Below are 18,591 nucleotides of genomic sequence, written 5' to 3' on the forward strand. Positions count from 1 at the left end.
AACATAATTATAAAGGATATGCAGTCAGGCTTTGTATGAAGTGGTAAGTACAGGAATGAGTAGGCTAACAAGGAAACCCTTCAATCTGCTAATCTCCGATCTGTTTGAGATTTGGTACGACGACTTTAGTACGAATGTTTCATTCAGCCATATCAAAATTAGATGCTTAGTCATATATTTCGTAACTGTTTTGGGACGTCAAAGTTTGCTCATTTAAGCTCTGCATAGACAGGAGTAGCAGTGGGAAGTAGGTACAGGCAGGGTGGCTGGCAGTTCATGTGTCACACTCTCGCTCTTTCTCTTGCATGTGTGCATTAGACACAGACACATTACTTCCCTAACCTAGGCAATCGCTGGCACTCCATGCGGCGAATGGGACATCAGGCCTTAATTAACGCCACGGCTGCATCCTTCTCAATCCTAATACTTTCCTATCCTTGCATCGCAGAAAACGTTTGATGTGTTAATGCGACATTAATCCACTATCAAAAAAAAGGTTTCCTATGGCAATAATTGTTGTTTTCCTTACACGGTAGTGTGTCGTTTACATACTATGAATATGTGTATGCAGGACTGCGCGACCCATTCACCGCATAGTGCCAGTGATTGCCGAGGCTAGGAAAGTAATGTGTGTGCGAGAGAGGAGTGAGAGCATGAAACATGAACCGGCTGGCTGCCCCAACGCTACTTCTGTCTATGCGATGCTTAAATGAGCAAATTTTGACACCCCAAAACAGGTGCTAAATATATGACTGGACATCTAATTTTGGTATGTCTGAAAAAAGTGTTCCTACTGAAGTTTTACCAAATCTCAAACAGAATGGAGATTAGTGGATGGAAGGGTTTCCTTGTAAGTACAGAAACTGATGGCTGTTGTAGGTGAACATCATTATCACTCATAATTTATTAGACCCCATATACAATATACATTATAATAAAAATCTTATTGGCTTTACGTCCCACTAACTACTTTTACGGTTTTTGGAGACGTCGGAATTTACCGTAGTTCCGCAGGATTTCTTTTACGTGCCAGTAAATCTACCAATATGACGCTGATGTACATGAGGACCTTCAAATATCACCAGGCTGTGCCAGGATCAAACCTGCCACGTTGGGGTCAGAAGGCCAGCACCTCAACTGTCTGAGCCACTCAGCCCGGCCAATGTACATTTGACCAGTGCTTGTGTTTACCGACATTATGGTGATGAAGAAAAACAATTCCTTACAATGTTGTAGAGCATTCGCATCATAATTAAGTACTTCAGTATATGACAGTGTAATGTGTAATTGTGTCCAATAGAGTGCGACAACTTTTAAGACGCTATCCGAAATCGTGAACATGGGATTATTTTGAAAAGATACCACAAAGCATAGTCTGCTGTGTTGTTTGTTCAAAAGAAGTAAAATATGTCAGCAGAAATACACATACGAAGGTCGATCAAATATAAATGCAATTCTTGTTCCTGAACATCAACAGTTGGTAGGACTGGCCCCGTGCTTTTGCTTTGCTTAGGCAGGACTGTTAGGAGTGCTGTTAGATATTTCCCGCCGTTTCGTCAGTAACACTTACGATGTTGAAGCAACAGGTGCACCCCTCCACTGCACAGTGCATAATTATTAAATTTCTTGCTCGTGAAGGAATTATAGCAGCAGAAATTTTCTAGAGATTGACTGCACAGTTCTATGATCGAACATTGTCAAGGACCCGGGTGTTTGCCTGGCATAAAATGATCAGGGAAGGACGAGAACATGTGGAAAATCAGCAACACGATCACCGTTCTCGGACCAGCATTACGGACGAAAACATTTGTGCGGTTAAAGACATTACTGACGACGATCGACGGGCGAGAGTATCCGAAATTGCAGAACAAGTTGGAATCAGTTATGGGAGCTATCAAGCAATAATCCCAAATGACCTACTGTTCCGTGTTTTCCAGATGGTCCAGAAAATCTGAAGTTGAGACGTTCGGAGGTCTGTCAGAGGCTTACAGCAAGTTTTGCAGAAGATGGTGATGCATTTTTGAGTCGGATCGTCACCTGCGATGAAACATGGGTCCACCACTACACTCCTGAATCCAAAAAAGCCAGTAAGGAGTGATGGAGGAAAGGGGAGGCAGGACCAGTGAAAGCCAAGACTCGACTGTCAGCTGGCAAAGTTCTTGCAATTTTTTCTTTTGATCGGCGAGGCATTTTGCTGATTGATTTTTTTGTATGACCGACGTACAATCAATGCTGCTTAGTACTGCGAGCTATTGAACAAGGCGAGGGTTGCATATCGCTGCAAAAGATGAGACCAACCAATTTGACAGGTCATCCTCCTCCACGACAATGCGTGGCCCCATACTGCAGCTCTGTCTCTAAGCTATAAGAAATGCACTGGAGTACACTTGATCATTCTCCTTACAGCCCGGACTTATGGCCCTGCGATTTCCATTTGTTCCGACCGCTTAAAGAAGTTCTAGGAGGGCAACGATTTGAAGATGACGAGAGTGTGGAAGACTTCGTGCGCAACTGGCTGGTGACACAACGCTGTTCTTTTTACGATGAGGGCATCTAAACGCTGCCTATATGGTGGGACAAATGCATTTCCAAAGCAGGAAACTATGTGGACAAATAAATTGTAATTGCCTTGTGTTTTTCAATAAATGAATTTAAATAAAAAATAAACCCCGTTTATGTTTGATCCCCCGTTGTAATATCACTGAAGGGGAATAGTCGCGGAGAACACCTCGGCCCGGTCTGCATCACAAGAAGCTACCTTGTCGACAACAACTGCAAGGTATCCAGGTAGGTGTACATCCTATCTGCAGTTATTAACAAATTAAAGAGGGTTATACAGCTAAGACGTTTAACTCAAATAACACCTGAATAGTTTAAGATACCAACATTCTGTTTTCACTTTCGTTAATGGTACTAAGGGTTACAGTTGAAAATGCAATACTTTTCCAGGCTTTTGACAAAATTTATCGGCACACAAGTTTACATATAAGAATGTTATTTTGTGTAATAACTGCAAATGATATACTATCAAGCTACAATTTATAAATTTTATTGTGGGTTCTGTATTGGTGTTAAATTCAACTTTGGTTTTAGGAGATGATTTCCACCTTCCAATATTGTCTATTTTGGACTTAACATCTAATTAATACATGTTTTACTCTGATGTGTGGGACATCTTCAGCTAAAAAGCATGCAGTACAAAAACTGACAAAGACAATAAAACATCAGGTGATTTAAATTTGTTTAAAATATGTTCAACACTGGTAAAATGTTTGGTGACACTTAAGAAGAATAACTCGCACTAATGAAAGTTTTGTTGAATGTTGTATTCTTTTCTTCCTCTTCTAAAGGCAAGTTGTATTATTGTCATTAACACTGCATCGTAATTTGATGAATATTTGTGTTTGGTTGAATGCATATATATTAAATTAGTGCTGTTTACTAAAAATCTTGTGGATTTTAGTTTCCATTTGGATGGGGAAACTCCTTTAAACTGTAGTTGAAGTTTGGTAGGAATGTAGTGTTATCTTTCGATAATGATGTGTAGTAAGGAGTCTGGAAAGAAAAGAGAAGAAAAGAATGGTTGTAGAAGTGAAGAAAACCTTGTTGTAGTGCTGAAAATGGTGAAAAAATGTGAAATTACTCATCTCCCCGCTGTTCTCGTTGGGCTTTGTTTTACTACGTGAGCGATCTGTTGGCTGAGTGTACATGTTGAGCAGCTGATCAGTGAGAGGGACAAGAGGGGAAACGGAGGGGAGTGTAGGAGTAGTATTGGGGTAAACAGAACAAGTGGAGGGTAAATAGCTGGCGTATTTTTGTCGGCTTCTTTTTAGTAACATTTTTACTTTCCCCTCCATTTCCCCTCTTGTCCCTCTCAGTGATCGGCTGCTCGACATGTACACTCCGCCAACAGATAGCACACGTAAAGCAAGCCAAACGGGAATAGCGGGGAGGTGAGCAATTTGACATTTTTCACAATTTTCAACACTACAACAAGGTTTTCTTCACTCCTACACCAATCTTTTCTTCTCTTTCCTTTTCAGACTCCTTACTACATATTATTATCGAAAGGTAACATTACGTTTCTATCAAACTTCAACTACGGTTTTAAAGGAGTTTCCCCTGTCCAAATAGAAACTAAAATCCACAAGATTTTTAGTAAACGTCGCTAATTTCACATATATACTTTCAACCAACCACAAATATTCATCAAATTACAATACAAGGACTATAACAACTTGCTCTTAGAAAAGGAAAAAAAAAAAAAAAAGAATGCAACACTCAACAAAACTTCCATTAGTGCGTGTTATTCTTCATAGATTGGAATGTTACCATGGTTTCTTGAGTGTCACCTAATCTTTTATTGTCTGTGTCAGTTTTTGTATTGCACGCTTTTTAGCTGAAGATGTTCCACAAATCAGGATGAAATATGTACTAATAAGACACTAAGTCCAAAACAGATAAGCTAGGACTATGTAATTAAATATTAGCAATTAAAAAGTATTGGAAGGTGGAAATCACCTCCTAAAACCAAAGTTGACTACTTTGAGTGCTATGAAGCTTGCACTTGTAGTTACTGAGATGTCACATAGATCGGAGCACAGGAGAATCGATCTTGAGATTCTTGCGAGAGCACTACCCATCACTAACACAATAAAACTAATAGATGATCTTGAAGAATTGATCCCAATTCTCAAAAAAACAAGTTGAATATTTAGCACCATTGAACCCTTGTAAAAATCACGCCTGGTGGACAACAGAATGTGACGAAATTCATAAGGAGAGATCAGGCATGGTTTTAAGTTCCAAACCCATAAAACAGAAAAAAATACTTTCAACCTATGAAATGAAAATGAAAATCCATAGCCTGTTTCCAGTCATTCGACCAGGTCAGGAATATATGAAGACCCCATCTAGCGGTGAGGATAGGAATTGTGCCGGCTGCTGAAGTGAGTAGCACTTCTCTGGGGCAAACGATTAATGACTGAAGACAAAATGAAATGATTGTGGAGAATGTTGCTCGAATGAAAGATGATGGGGAAAACTGGAGTACCCAGAGAAAATCCTGTTCCGCCACCGCTTTGTCCAGCACAAATCTCACATGGAGTGACTGGGATTTGAACCATAGAACTCAGCAAAAAACCGGCATGCTGGCGCCTGAGCCATGCGGTTCACAATCTTAAAAAAAAAAAAATATATATATATTAGAAGAATTTCATAAGGATATAATAAACTCTATGGAAGTTAATTATCATAACACCAATTGTAGAGACTATTTTACAATTTCTGGAAGACAACTACAGAAATATGACCCTCCTACATTAATGTTGAAAGATGAAGACGGAAGAAAGCACATAGTAACAGTGAAAATGCTGAGATTGTGGCAAAAGCATTCAGTAAACTTGTGAATCGTGAAGAACCTAAGGAACTACTAAAAATTAGTACAAATACCCCAATAAAAACCAGCATAGACCCTACAATATTTCAAGAATTAGAAAAAGCACTTGTAGAACTTAAAAACTATAAGGCATGAGGAGGAGAACAGTTTTCTTTTTAGGATGTGGAAACATTCAAGTAACACGATTCGGATTTCATTACACATGGCTTTAACAAAAATTTGGATTACTGAAAAATTTCTGGAACATTGGACAACAGCCTTCATAGTTCCTACAACCTCTTCACAAAAAAGAAAAAGATTAATCTGGATAATTATAGAGGATTATCTACTTGGGGCTGCACATATAAAAAAATTTCCAAGATCTTATATGGAAGGATTAAAGATGAACTAGAAGAAGAGTTAGGAGAATACCAGGGAGGCTTTAGACCCTGGAGAAGTTGGGTTCAGCAGAACATCACTCTAAAATGAATAATGGCATACTACAGAAAACAAAATGAGCCTATAGTAATAACATTTGTTAACTTTTAAAAATGCATATGAGGATTCAATATTAAAAATTTTAAGGAATTTTGGACTTCATCCAAAATGAATTAAATGGGTAGAACTTACTGTAATACCAAATCAAAAGTAAAGTTTAGAGGAGTTAGTGAACCATTTTTTATTAAAACAGGTTTAAGACAGGGAAATTGTTAACACCTTCACTGTTTAATTGTACATCTTCTATATACACTGACTGACAGAGCAAATGCAACACCAAGAAGGAGTGGTCAGAACTTTATGCCAATTGCAGGGTAGACTGATGTCACTGAGGTATGCTCATGATGTGAAATGCGCCGCTGTGCTGCGCACGTAGCGAACGATAAATGGGACACGGCGTTGGCGAATGGCCCACTTCGTACCGTGATTTCTCAGCCGACAGTCATTGTAGAACGTGTTGTCGTGTGCCACAGGACACGTGTATAGCTAAGAATGCCAGGCCGCCGTCAACGGAGGCATTTCCAGCAGACAGACGACTTTACGAGGGGTATGGTGATCGGGCTGAGAAGGGCAGGTTGGTCGCTTCGTCAAATCACAGCCGATACCCATAGGGATGTGTCCATGGTGCAGCGCCTGTGGCGAAGATGGTTGGCGTAGGGACATGTGGCACTTGCGAGGGGTCCAGGCGCAGCTCGAGTGACGTCAGCACGCGAGGATCGGCGCATCCGCCGCCAAGCGGTGGCAGCCCCGCACGCCACGTCAACCGCCATTCTTCAGCATGTGCAAGACACCCTAGCTGTTCCAATATCGACCAGAACAATTTCCCGACGATTGGTTGAAGGAGGCCTGCACTCCCGGCGTCTGCTCAGAAGACTACCATTGACTCCACAGCATAGACGTGCACGCCTGGCATGGTGCCGGGCTAGAGCGACTTGGATGAGGGAATGGCGGAACGTCGTGTTCTCCGATGAGTCACGCTTCTGTTCTGTCAGTGATAGTCACCGCAGACGAGTGTGGCGTCGGCGTGGAGAAAGGTCAAATCCGGCAGTAACTGTGGAGCGCCCTACCGCTAGACAACGTGGCATCATAGTTTGGGGCGCTATTGCGTATGATTCCACGTCACCTCTAGTGCGTATTCAAGGCACGTTAAATGCCCACCGCTACGTGCAGCATGTGCTGCGGCCGGTGGCACTCCCGTACCTTCAGGGGCTGCCCAATGCTCTGTTTCAGCAGGATAATGCCCGCCCACACACTGCTCGCATCTCCCAACAGGCTCTACGAGGTGTACAGATGCTTCCGTGGCCAGCGTACTCTCCGGATCTCTCACCAATCGAACACGTGTGGGATCTCATTGGACGCCATTTGCAAACTCTGCCCCAGCCTCGTACGGACGACCAACTGTGGCAAATGGTTGAAAGAGAATGGAGAACCATCCCTCAGGACACCATCCGCACTCTTATTGGCTCTGTACCTCGACGTGTTTCTGCGTGCATCGCCGCTCGCGGTGGTCCTACATCCTACTGAGTCGATGCCGTGCGCATTGTGTAACCTGCATATCGGTTTGAAATAAACATCAATTATTCGTCCGTGCCGTCTCTGTTTTTTCCCCAACTTTCATCCCTTTCGAACCACTCCTTCTTGGTGTTGCATTTGCTCTGTCAGTCAGTGTATATAAAATTGGATGTTTGTATGTTTGAAGCTAATAGACTCAAAAACTACGGGACCGATTTTGCAGAATTTTCACAGTTTGTTCTTATTACATCTGAAAGGGATTATGAAGTGGTTTGAACGAAATCTGATTGGTAGTTCGGCACTAAGGAGTAAAAAATAAAATAGGGGAAGATAAGCAAACCGCAAGACAAGTCCGATCAGCGGGTTGCCTACCCAATAGTATGTGAAGATTATGATGTGTGTTCCTTAAAACTTATTTCTGCTTTTATCTTCTATATAATTATATAAAAATGAAAAGTCCGAGTTCTGTCCCCATGGCACAGGGGGTGAGAAGGTGAGAAAATGTCACAAATTACAGAGATTACGGGTGAATGTGTGTATGTTCCAGCATAGCTCTATCTGGAAAAAATACTGTAGGGGCAAGAAACCCCTAGCACCCCTAAAGGAAGGGGGTGAAATTTAAAAATCCAAAAATGATGATATTAGAGATGAATTCATAGTTTTTGGGGTAGCTGAGATGAACTGTGACACTCGGAATGCCTTTTAAATCGAAGTTCCTTCCCAATCGGTATGCTAAACATATTATGACTTACTGTTTGGGAAAAAAAAAAAACAACTGTAGGACAAGACACACATACGGGCGGGATCGTACAACTGAAGATGTTACAGACGTTAAAATTGGTATTTGGAATCTTCTTTAAAAATAAACAAATTTTTTTATTTTTGGAAAATCCAGTTTAAAAGGGGTGAACGGCATTGACAAAGGGGGTGAGTTTTTTTAAAGACTATATATATCTACAGTATTTCTCAGAAAGGTAACATTCTACACACGTGAAAATTGGTATTTGGAATGTCCTGTGAAAGTAAAGAAACACCGGTGATTTATTTTCAGAAAATCCGCTTAAGGGGAACTGAAAAAGGGGATGAACTTTTAAAATGAGTGTATCGATAGCACATATCAACACTTAACATGTCACAGACGTGAAAATTAGTATTTTTAATCTCTTTTAAAAATAAAGAACCACATATTTTTTGTTTCCAGAAAAAACACTTAAGAGAGGGGGTAAAAAGGACTGGAAAGGGAGTGGAATTCTCTCAAAAATTGAAGATTTTACAGACGTGAAAATTGGTATTTGGAGTCTCCTTTAAAACTAAAGAAATATGTATATTTTTTGTTTTTCGGAAAATACACATAAGGGGATGAAAGAATTGAAAAATTACTTGAATTGTTTGTATGAGGATACTTACATTTCACAAATTAAAGGTGTTGCAGACGTGAAAATTGGTACTTGGAATCTCGTTTAGAAATAAAAAAACACGACTTTTGTTTTCGGAAAACCCACATAGGGGGAGTAACTGAGACATTAGTGAATTATTTTTTATGAGGATACTTGCATCTCAAAAACTGAAGCTGTTATAAACATGAAAATTGGTATTTGGAATCTCCTTAAAAAATAAATAAATATGTATATTTTTGTTTTCTTAAAATCTACTTAGGTGGATTGGGGGTGGGGGTAGGACTGATAAAGGGGTTGAATTATTTTTATGGGGATACTTATATCTCAGAAACTAAAGATGTTACTGACGTGGAAATAGGTATTTGGAATCTTTAAAAACGGACATTTTTTTCGACTTTAGAGAAGACTATTTTTCACACCTACAGTTCTAAGTCGCATCTTAGAACCCAAAAGGCAATAGAACAAACGTGGTTTACAAAGACTTTCTAGGGTAAATGAAGCTCAATTCTTCAGTGAGTTTTTATACTTTAAGGATTTTCAGATAATGTCTTAGTACAGTACTGAGGAACGATTACTTTTATAACATGACGAAATCCACATGAGCGAAGCCACGGGTAACTGCTAGTTAGAATGTATAACAAGGGAATGATACAAGGTGAACCTAAAGAACATAATAATTTGAAGTTTCAAACAAAATTTAAGTTTAAACTGTTTAGTATTTTGGATTGCCACCAATATTCAGGAAACTCGACACCAAATTAAATCTCTACAAGAATGAAAAATATGTCTTAATATCCTTTGAAAAAACTGAGGATTATGTTTACTGATCCACCACAGGTAAATAAAATAACAACTGATGGACAAGAAATCAAAATTATTGATAAATTTAAGTATTTAGGAGAGATTATAACTGATAATCTTAACGAGGAACCAGCTTGGCATAACAATAAATAAACTGAACAAAGCAAATTATATTACCAAGATTATATACAACAGAAAAAGCTTATTGATAGCAAAATTTAGACATTATAAAACAGTCACTCAGGTGAAACCATTTCTAAAACTATTAATAGAGCTAAAATAAACAAAATACTTAAGATAGAAAGAATAAAAAAAATGGAATATGCATAAATAAACAATATTATGTTAATGGAGACTAGAGAACAGCATCAAACAAAACAGTTTACAAGGAAATTGAACCATTATTGAGCACAATTAGAAGAAAATGGATATCATTCTTCAAACATCTTATCAGAACACCTGACACCAGAATTAGCAGAAGAATAATTAAACAATTATGGAATAGCAAGACCAAGATTAAATGGTTTACAGAAATTAAGGATGATATTAAAGAACTCCAAATAACAGTAGATTGTCTTAAGAACAAAACATACAGAATGAAGATACTTAAAAAAAAAAAAAAAAAAAAAAAATGCACACACCAGGCTGTAGACCAAGATTAAGAGGTGGTCTAAAGGAAGGCGGACGTAATGTTTGACGTGCCTCACTCTTTTGCCTACTCTTAACTTCATACTGTCTCATGTATATGTCTGTATCTATTATTGTTGTTCAGGTACTCTTTGTCCTTGGGCAACCTGTAGCTGTTGCTGAAAGATTGTATAATAATAATAATAATAATTAGAGTGAAGAAATATTGGGCTGGTGGAAAAGCAAAAAATCCTCTGTATAATTGCTAGAGTGGTCCAATGTAGGCCATAAAATGTAAAATAAATAACATAAATGATAAATTATTATTATTTATTCATCGTTAGGACCACTAAGGACCACGAGATCCCAACTGTTTGCCTTCTTGCGGGCCCACCAGATTTTCATCCTTTCGGGGTGTGCTTTCTTCATTATTATCATTATTATTCGCCATGACACAAATTGTCACCAGCCGCCACTGCCTGAACAAACCATGTCTAATTGTCTCTTCCCTTTTCTTTTCTTGAATTTATCCAGCTTTCTTCTTGTCCTAATCTTCCCACATCACAATGAAGATCTATCAATCTCCCTCCACTAAAGCTAGGAGGCAGACATGAGCCTGTTGGGACTGAGAAGGAATAGAAGAATTTGGATGAGAAGAGAGCCTGTTTTAAAAACTTTCCTCACCTTATCTACATTCACTGAAGGGCCATCCTTACAGATTTTCAGTCTTGATGTTGGAAGTGTTGGATAAGAAGAAGCTGGATAGAATCAGAAAAAGGGAAGAGACAGAAAAGGACTACTGCTACTGAAACATTTTCATTAATGATGATAAGGAATGACAAGGAACAAACAAATGTCAAATCAATTCATATAAAATGTGTGTGATGCCCTTGAGGGAACCATACCATAAATCACATGGTAAGAATTTACAGGATGAAGAAGAAACTTGATGTTGTGAGAAATATCAATTTTCTATTTCAGCGCCATCTGTTAACCTGTTCTATACCATGAGCCATCCCAGTAGTTCAAAACCAGGGATACAGGACCTCTCTTATAAACCCAGTCCGAGCACACGGGGTTTGTACTCTGCGCTACAGCAGCTGCCTCAGCCCAACTTACGTTGCGTGTGGCTGCTCTGCTTTAAGCATGTATACAATCTTATATGAAATTTTACCTTATAAAATATGCTGGAAGTGTCATCCTTCATAACGAGGGACTTTATAAACACCAGTAGGATTTTCTGCACACCACTAGTGGGAGTTATGACTGTTCACTCGACCATTAATATGAAACCAGGTCTCAGCCAAAAAGCACACAAACTGTGGCTCAAATAAACGATCATTCAATGATGCAAGATACCACTCACAATATCTCACTCTTGTGGCTGGATCAGCAGGTTTTAAAAATGGGCCCATGTAAATCTGTACAGTTTGATGTGTAACAGCTTTGTAGCTCTGTGTGCAGAAGAAACCAAAACCCCTACTTGCTGTGCTAATTTTGTGAGTGGTTTATTTGGTGACCAAAATACGCACCAATGTCATCTAGGTTTTCTTGTGTTAAAACTGTTTGTGTGTGCGCATGTTTTTTATTGAGCATTGAGCCAGTAGTTTCAAATTTATGTACAATTACGTTGAACAAATCATCACGTACCCATTGAGCTGACTTATACTTAACTTTTACAGACGAAAATATGATGTTGCAATGATAATTGTCTTGCCATCTTAACAGCTGAGATTCAGACTGGCTATTGATGCTAGGTCATATTTCATATAAGGAGCATTCCTTACAAGGTCAAGAACTATGCGTGCACCTCCCGTACAACTGCTTAGGTCACCAAGAGTGAAAACGCCGCTGGATGGTCTGGGTTTATAAAAGAGACCCTGTATATCATCTTGAACTCAGCTGAGCTTAGTTTTCTTCTGAAGGACGATTAAAACGATTTCGTTATCTATCAAGATCTTGTGTATTATTTCACATTTGGATCTGGTGATGCCTTTTATGTTAAACTGACATATGTTAAACCCTCAGAGGGACTGTTATTTTTCATATCCTTAATTTGTGATGCAACATGTGTCAGACGGTCTCAAGGATTGTCTGGCATCACTGGTATTGTTGCTTGCTTAGCACCATCCAGGGGACACTTGCAGGGCTGCAGGGCAATGAAGAGGTAAAATCTGCAGATATGGGCAATGGTCAACAGGAACAGGCTTCGTTCCTGTCACTCCCCACTCAGAACTGCAAGTGAGCTCATTTGAACATGGATTATGAGCGATGTAAAGCAATATGGTAAACCAGTGCTATAAATGAACAGGCTAAAATGCCCTACACCATGACCAAACCAGCAGGATTTGATTTAAATCGTAGAACCAAGACTGCTCGCAATAGGATAAGGACCAATTGTGGCAAATATGTTGGTGACCCAGCTGAGCTCCTGACGGCAACTACGAGAACTGACTATATTAAAAATTTAGACATTAGCCTGTGACCACTTTCTGTACAAACGTAGCATCATTGAAAATATAGTATTGGTTACAGAACTAATTTTTTTCTTTCTTTCCCTTTGATGGTTATCTAGAGTATTATTTAATGAACTAACATATTTATTTTTCTTTTCCCTTTGATCAATATTGTATTTTGATGATTCGTGGTGTGCGTTGTCACTTCTCAGTTTGTGAACCATGGGCAACACCTAAGAGGCTTAGTAAGTGGTCCTGAGAGTGAGGATACCAGTTGCTATGCCTGCTGCCATTTCTTGATGGATACAGTACTTTTGTATCCATCCCTTAGCACAGGCCAAAGTCCCAGTCTCATCCATGGCTGTGACAATATGGTAGCTGCTGGGGTATGGGTGGTGCTGAGTAATGACATTCAGAGCACGACTGGTGCATCTGAGTGTTATGAAAGGTGTTGCTCATAGGATCAGTCATGCTGCAATAGCACTTTCTGACCCAGTGAGGAAAGCAATGGCAAAACTACCTCACTCCTCGTCTTGCCTAGTAAGCCTCATTTTGGTGCTACCATTAGTTTTTGTGGTTTCCTTATAACCGCATAACCTTTGGTGGTGCTATTTGAGGATCCAACCAGCCTCTGGGCTGATGACCTAACAGACAGACAGACATGGAATAGGAGAGGGCATCTCAGATTTATTCTGAGTTGTAAACATCCTTGTTTTCAGATGGCTAGAACTATACAATCGACTGGTGGTCCCTAACCAGTTAGAGGAAAGATTCTCACTGGGACTATGTGAATAGGGTCCCATCCTGCTTCATAGAATTTACTGACCTCAGAATATTTTAAGCAATCTTTAGACTTGTGGGAGTAACAAGTCCCGCTTCCATTGACAGGTGAGGGACTCCTTGGAAACAACTTGGCGAATGAAATGGAATTCGATGGGAAGCTATCAATATTGATGGGGCTTATGGAAGAAAGTAGAACTGGCTGAGTCAGTGAAGAAGATGTGTCTGAATGTATTAGGGGTTAATGATATTTTGGTAAGAGGAGATGAGGAAGAGTGAGGAGATTATAAAGTGTTCTTAGTAGGTGTTATAAAGGGAAGAGCAGAGTGTTAGGTAGAACTGTTCATCAGGAATACATTTGCACACACCATGCTTATGGTTAGGCACATAAGTGAGCACATGATGTGGGTACACTTAGCAGTTGGAGGAGTTAGAATGAGAAATGTCTCGGTCTGTTCACCATGTGAGGGTGCAGATGATGATGTTGGTTTCATGAAGTACTAGGTGACATTGAAGGTAGGATAAACAGCAAGGATCGGCTAGGATAGGATAGGATAGGATAGGATAGGATAGGATAGGATAGGATAGGATAGGATAGGATGGTGCTGATGGGCTATACGGCATGAATGCAAGAGTTGGAAATAGAACTGAATGATATGAGAAAGTGGTGGGTAAATGTGGGAAAGATATGATAGCTAATAGAAATGGAAAGCATTTACCAGACTTATATGCTAGTATGGAATTAGCAGTTACAAATACATTCTTCAAGCAAAGGGCTATTCACTGCTACACATGAGAGGGGTAGGAGCACCAGATCCATAACGGACCAGGCCTATATCATAACTGACTTTGAATTCAGGAAATCTTTTAGGAATGTGCAGGTGTTCTGGAGATTTTTTGATGATACAGACTGCTACCTGATCTGTAGTTAACTATTTCTAGGCCTAGGATAGAGAAGGTGAAATCTGTCTGCAGACAAATAAGGGATAGAATCTCCAGGACACAGAAATGAGACATTAGTACATGAATATGTTTAGTGAAAAGTTTAAATGATAGACAATAAGCAGGTTCAGGATATAGAAAGAGAATAGGTGGCATACAGGGATGTAGTAGTAACAGTAAGGAACAACTGTGTGTAAAGATGGAAAAACGTGAACATCTTGGTGGAATGATGAAGCTTGTAAAAAGAAGGCATACCGTATCAAAAATGGATCCAACATGGACTGATGCAGATAAGGAATTGTACATGATGCAAGAAACTGAGCAAAATAACTGATTGTTGAATCCAAGAAGAAGTCTTGGGAAGATTTCAGTAATAACCTGAAAAGGCATGGCCAAGTGGCAGGGAAACCTTTCTGGACTGAAATAAAGAATCTTAGAAAGGGAGAAAAAAGAAAATGATTAGTGTTTTGTATAGTTAAGGTGAACTCTTAGTAGATCCCATGGAATCATTGGACAGGTGGAAGGAATATTTGGAAAATCTTCTCATCATAAAGGAAATCTTTCTGTTCATGTCACAAACAACCAAGCTCATGGGGAGGACAATGATGTTAGTGAAATATTGCTCGAGGAAGTGGAAAGAATGGTAAATAAACTCTATTGTCATAAAGCAGCAGGAATAGATGAAATTAGACCCGAAATGGTGAAGTATAGTAGGAAGGCAGGAATAAAATGGCTTCACAAAGCAATAAGATTAGCATGGAGTGTTAGCAACGTACCTTCTGACTGGACAAGAGCAGTAATTACATCTATCTGTCAGTGCAGGAAGAGGAAGGATTGGAGCAACTATGGAGGTATTTCATTGATCAGTATACCAGGCAAAGTGTTTACTGGTATTTTGGAAGGCAAGGTGCAGTCAGTGATAGAGATTAAGTTGGGTGAATATCCTATATTTCTATAAATACTCACTCGCTCACTCTGTAGGCTTCTGAGGAATGTGAAGTTCCCGTGCCAATCTCACAATCTTACATCCTTTTCGATCTTGAGCCTGCTCTTCCCAGTTATCAGTTTGGAGGGTCTGGCATACCTTGGTGATCTCCTTCTTCTAGGTGCTTGAAGGTCTTCTTGGAGGTCTTTTCCCATTAAGAGATCCCTTGTATAGATCTGCTGGTGCTCTGTTATCCTGCATCCTCAGTACATGTCCAGCCCAACGCAGTCTGTTGGATTCTATCACACCCATTATAGTGTGTTGTTGAGAGAGGGTGTAAATCTCATAATTAGATCTTTTCTGCCAGCTTTGAGAGATAGAATTAAACCATGGGCCAAATATTTTTCTATAAACTTTATTCACAAAGACTTTCAACTGCTGCTGCTCTTTCTTAGTTATACTCCGTGCCTCGGAACTATACAGAAGTACTGGTCGAGTGACTGTATTGTAGATAATCATTTTTGCATTCTTTATATTTCTATAAATAACTATTTTATTCCTGAATTCTTGTAATATTAAATCTTTGACAGTAGAATTTTGCACAAAATGTTCACATTTGATGTATTTAAATGATTTTACACTTAAGAAAATGGAAATTGCAGCACCATGAAGGCACTGGTCGTTTGTGTTGATTTTCAAGATATGGAATGATGCCATGTAGGTATGTAAATGATCAAAGTTTCAGACCCATTGGATTGTTGGTACAGGTCTCCCCACATGATTGGTTGCGGAGGAGTCAACTCCAGTATACGGACTCTGGTGTAGCGTAGTTGACTTGCGGTCTGTGAAGTGAAGTGTTCCCCATCAAACATGTCTCGACGACAGAGAAGAGCATGCTATCAACAACTGTCGCCGTTTGAGAGGACTCGGATAATTGGGCTGTGTGAGGCTGGATTATTGCTAAGGACTGTTGCTGCACGTGTTGGCCGACAGGCATGTACAGTACATCGTGTATGGCAGCAGTGGTCAAATGAAGGTACCCACACTTGTAGACCTAGCACAGGCCCAGCGTGACAGACAACTGTGAGAGAGGATCGCCGCATCATTCGGATAGCCCGGATGGAACCCCATGCAACAGCAGTGCAAATTCGAGCAACTGTGGCACCCCACGTTACACAACAAACAGTTGGTAATCGCCTGCGTGTAGCTGGCTTATGAGCCCGTGTCCCTGCAGAAGGTGTTCCATTGACCCCACAACAGCGACGAGTAAGGCTGGCCTGGTGTCGAGAAAGATCGACGCGGGTCGACGAATGGCATAGGGTCATCTTTAGTGATGAATCGCGCTTCTGTCTTGCCCGCAGTGATCACCGGAATCGTGTGCGCCGACGTACCGGGGAGAGGGGCCGCCCAGATCTTATTGTCAAGAGGCACACAGGGCCATCACCAAGCATTATGGTCTGGGGAGCTATTGGTTTTAATGTGAAATCACAATTAGTGCTTGTTGAGGGCACTATGACTGCTCGACAGTACGTTCATAGGGTACTCAATCCAGTGGTTGTCCCTATGATGGCGAACGTTGCTAATGGGATGTTTCAGCAAGATAATGCCCGGGTTCACACTGCACGCATCTCCAGAGAAGCTCTCTACTACATCACAACCTTAGAATGGCCTGCCAGATCATGTGTGGGACATGATGGGTCAACAACTGGCCAACCGTTCTCAGCCACCCACAACTCTGGAACAACTGACCCATGCAGTGCAGGAAGCATGGGCCACAATTCCTCAGGAAGTGATCCAGGGCCTTATTGACTCCATGCCTCGATGAATTCATCAATGTATTGCAGCTTGTGGTGGGCAATCCTGTATTGATTGTTGTCCAAACTTGCGGTCAGAGGGACCTGAAAGTGTAATCATCGAATCACAACCGAACACTTGTCCTATATGTTCAGTTGCAGCAATGTACACCACTCCTTCTGGGTGTTGCAATTTCCATTTTCTTCAGTCTAGTTTTGATGTAAAGACTGAAGTTTCTCTTCTTTTTGGATAATTTTATCTGTTACTAGCTGTTGTACCTGTCGTTGATGGAGCTATTACTTAGCAAGTGCATGATTACATTTCTGTTGACCCCTCAGGTTGTTGATGAGATTCTGAGGTATGTAGGTGATCATCCTCTTCCTGTCAGTGGCTTGTCATGATGTACTCATTTCCTGGCTCTCTCTGGCCCTGTGCAGTTTCATATTATTTATATTAGATCTTTTCCTTCTGGTATAGAAACCAAGTAACAGGTTATTTATTTATGTCTACCCCTTATTCCTATTCTAGATACAGGGTCAAAGATGAGATGAATTTATATGGCATGTTTTTACGGCCAGATGCCCTTCCTGATGCTAACCTCAGTCGAGGAGCTACGGAAGATGAAATGAATGATAGAGAATGAAACTGGGTAAGGAGGTGGAAAGAATCGGCTGTGGCCTATGAACAGGAACTGTCCCGCATTTACCTGGAAGTGAAAAATGGGAAACCACAGGAAACCATTCCTCAGGACAGCCGAAGGTGGGGCTTGAACCTACAAGTCTCCCAAATGCAGAGCTTGGCTCCATAGCCGTAGTGCATTATACGTGCAACTACTCTGCTCAGTGAACCAAGTATCAGTATCAAAAAGTACAAAGCATTTTAAAAATGTTGCCTGTATATCTCCATAGAATTAGTTATCAGCTTTTGAACTCTCAGACGACCCACTAATATTTCCTTTATTTTTCACCGCATCAGAAAAAATGTAGGATAAAATAGTTTTATGCAGTATTCTAGAAACATTTGGGGATGAGCAGTTTTCCTGTAAAATAAACTGTGAGAGATACATTGAAGATACATTGACTTTTGTATTTTAGGCCCCTCCTGAATCCCACCCACCATCCTGTTGAAATTTTTTGAACAACTTATAGATGCCATTCGCCCTTATCCTAAGCTATTACCTTATTTCATGAAAATTTCTCAAATTGTTTTCCCGTGATTTTGTAACAAACAAACAAACAAACAAACAAACAAACAAACAAACAAACAAACAAACAAACAAACAAACAAACAAACAAGCAAAAATTCAATTGAACCCGACATCATACGATGACTGCTTTTGTTGTTGACAGTAATTGGACTGAAGCTAATTCCATACATTCGTATTCAAAGAGTAAGTCAAAATTTTGGCAAGATCATTATTTACTACTATTGTGAGATATAAAGTCCGAGCTGGTTGTTCAAAGGACATATTGTGCTATTGAT

General features: G+C 40.1%; 1 protein-coding gene across 5 annotated transcripts in view; it reads right to left on the reverse strand.

Moving 5' to 3' along the window:
* The window catches only part of LOC136857289 (modular serine protease), a 177,436-nt gene that overhangs the window by 55,132 nt on the left and 103,713 nt on the right, over positions 1–18,591 (reverse strand). The gene's annotated exons all lie outside the window — the stretch shown is intronic.

Source organism: Anabrus simplex, chromosome 1 (assembly GCF_040414725.1).
Source record: "Anabrus simplex isolate iqAnaSimp1 chromosome 1, ASM4041472v1, whole genome shotgun sequence".
Lineage (NCBI taxonomy): Eukaryota > Metazoa > Arthropoda > Insecta > Orthoptera > Tettigoniidae > Anabrus > Anabrus simplex.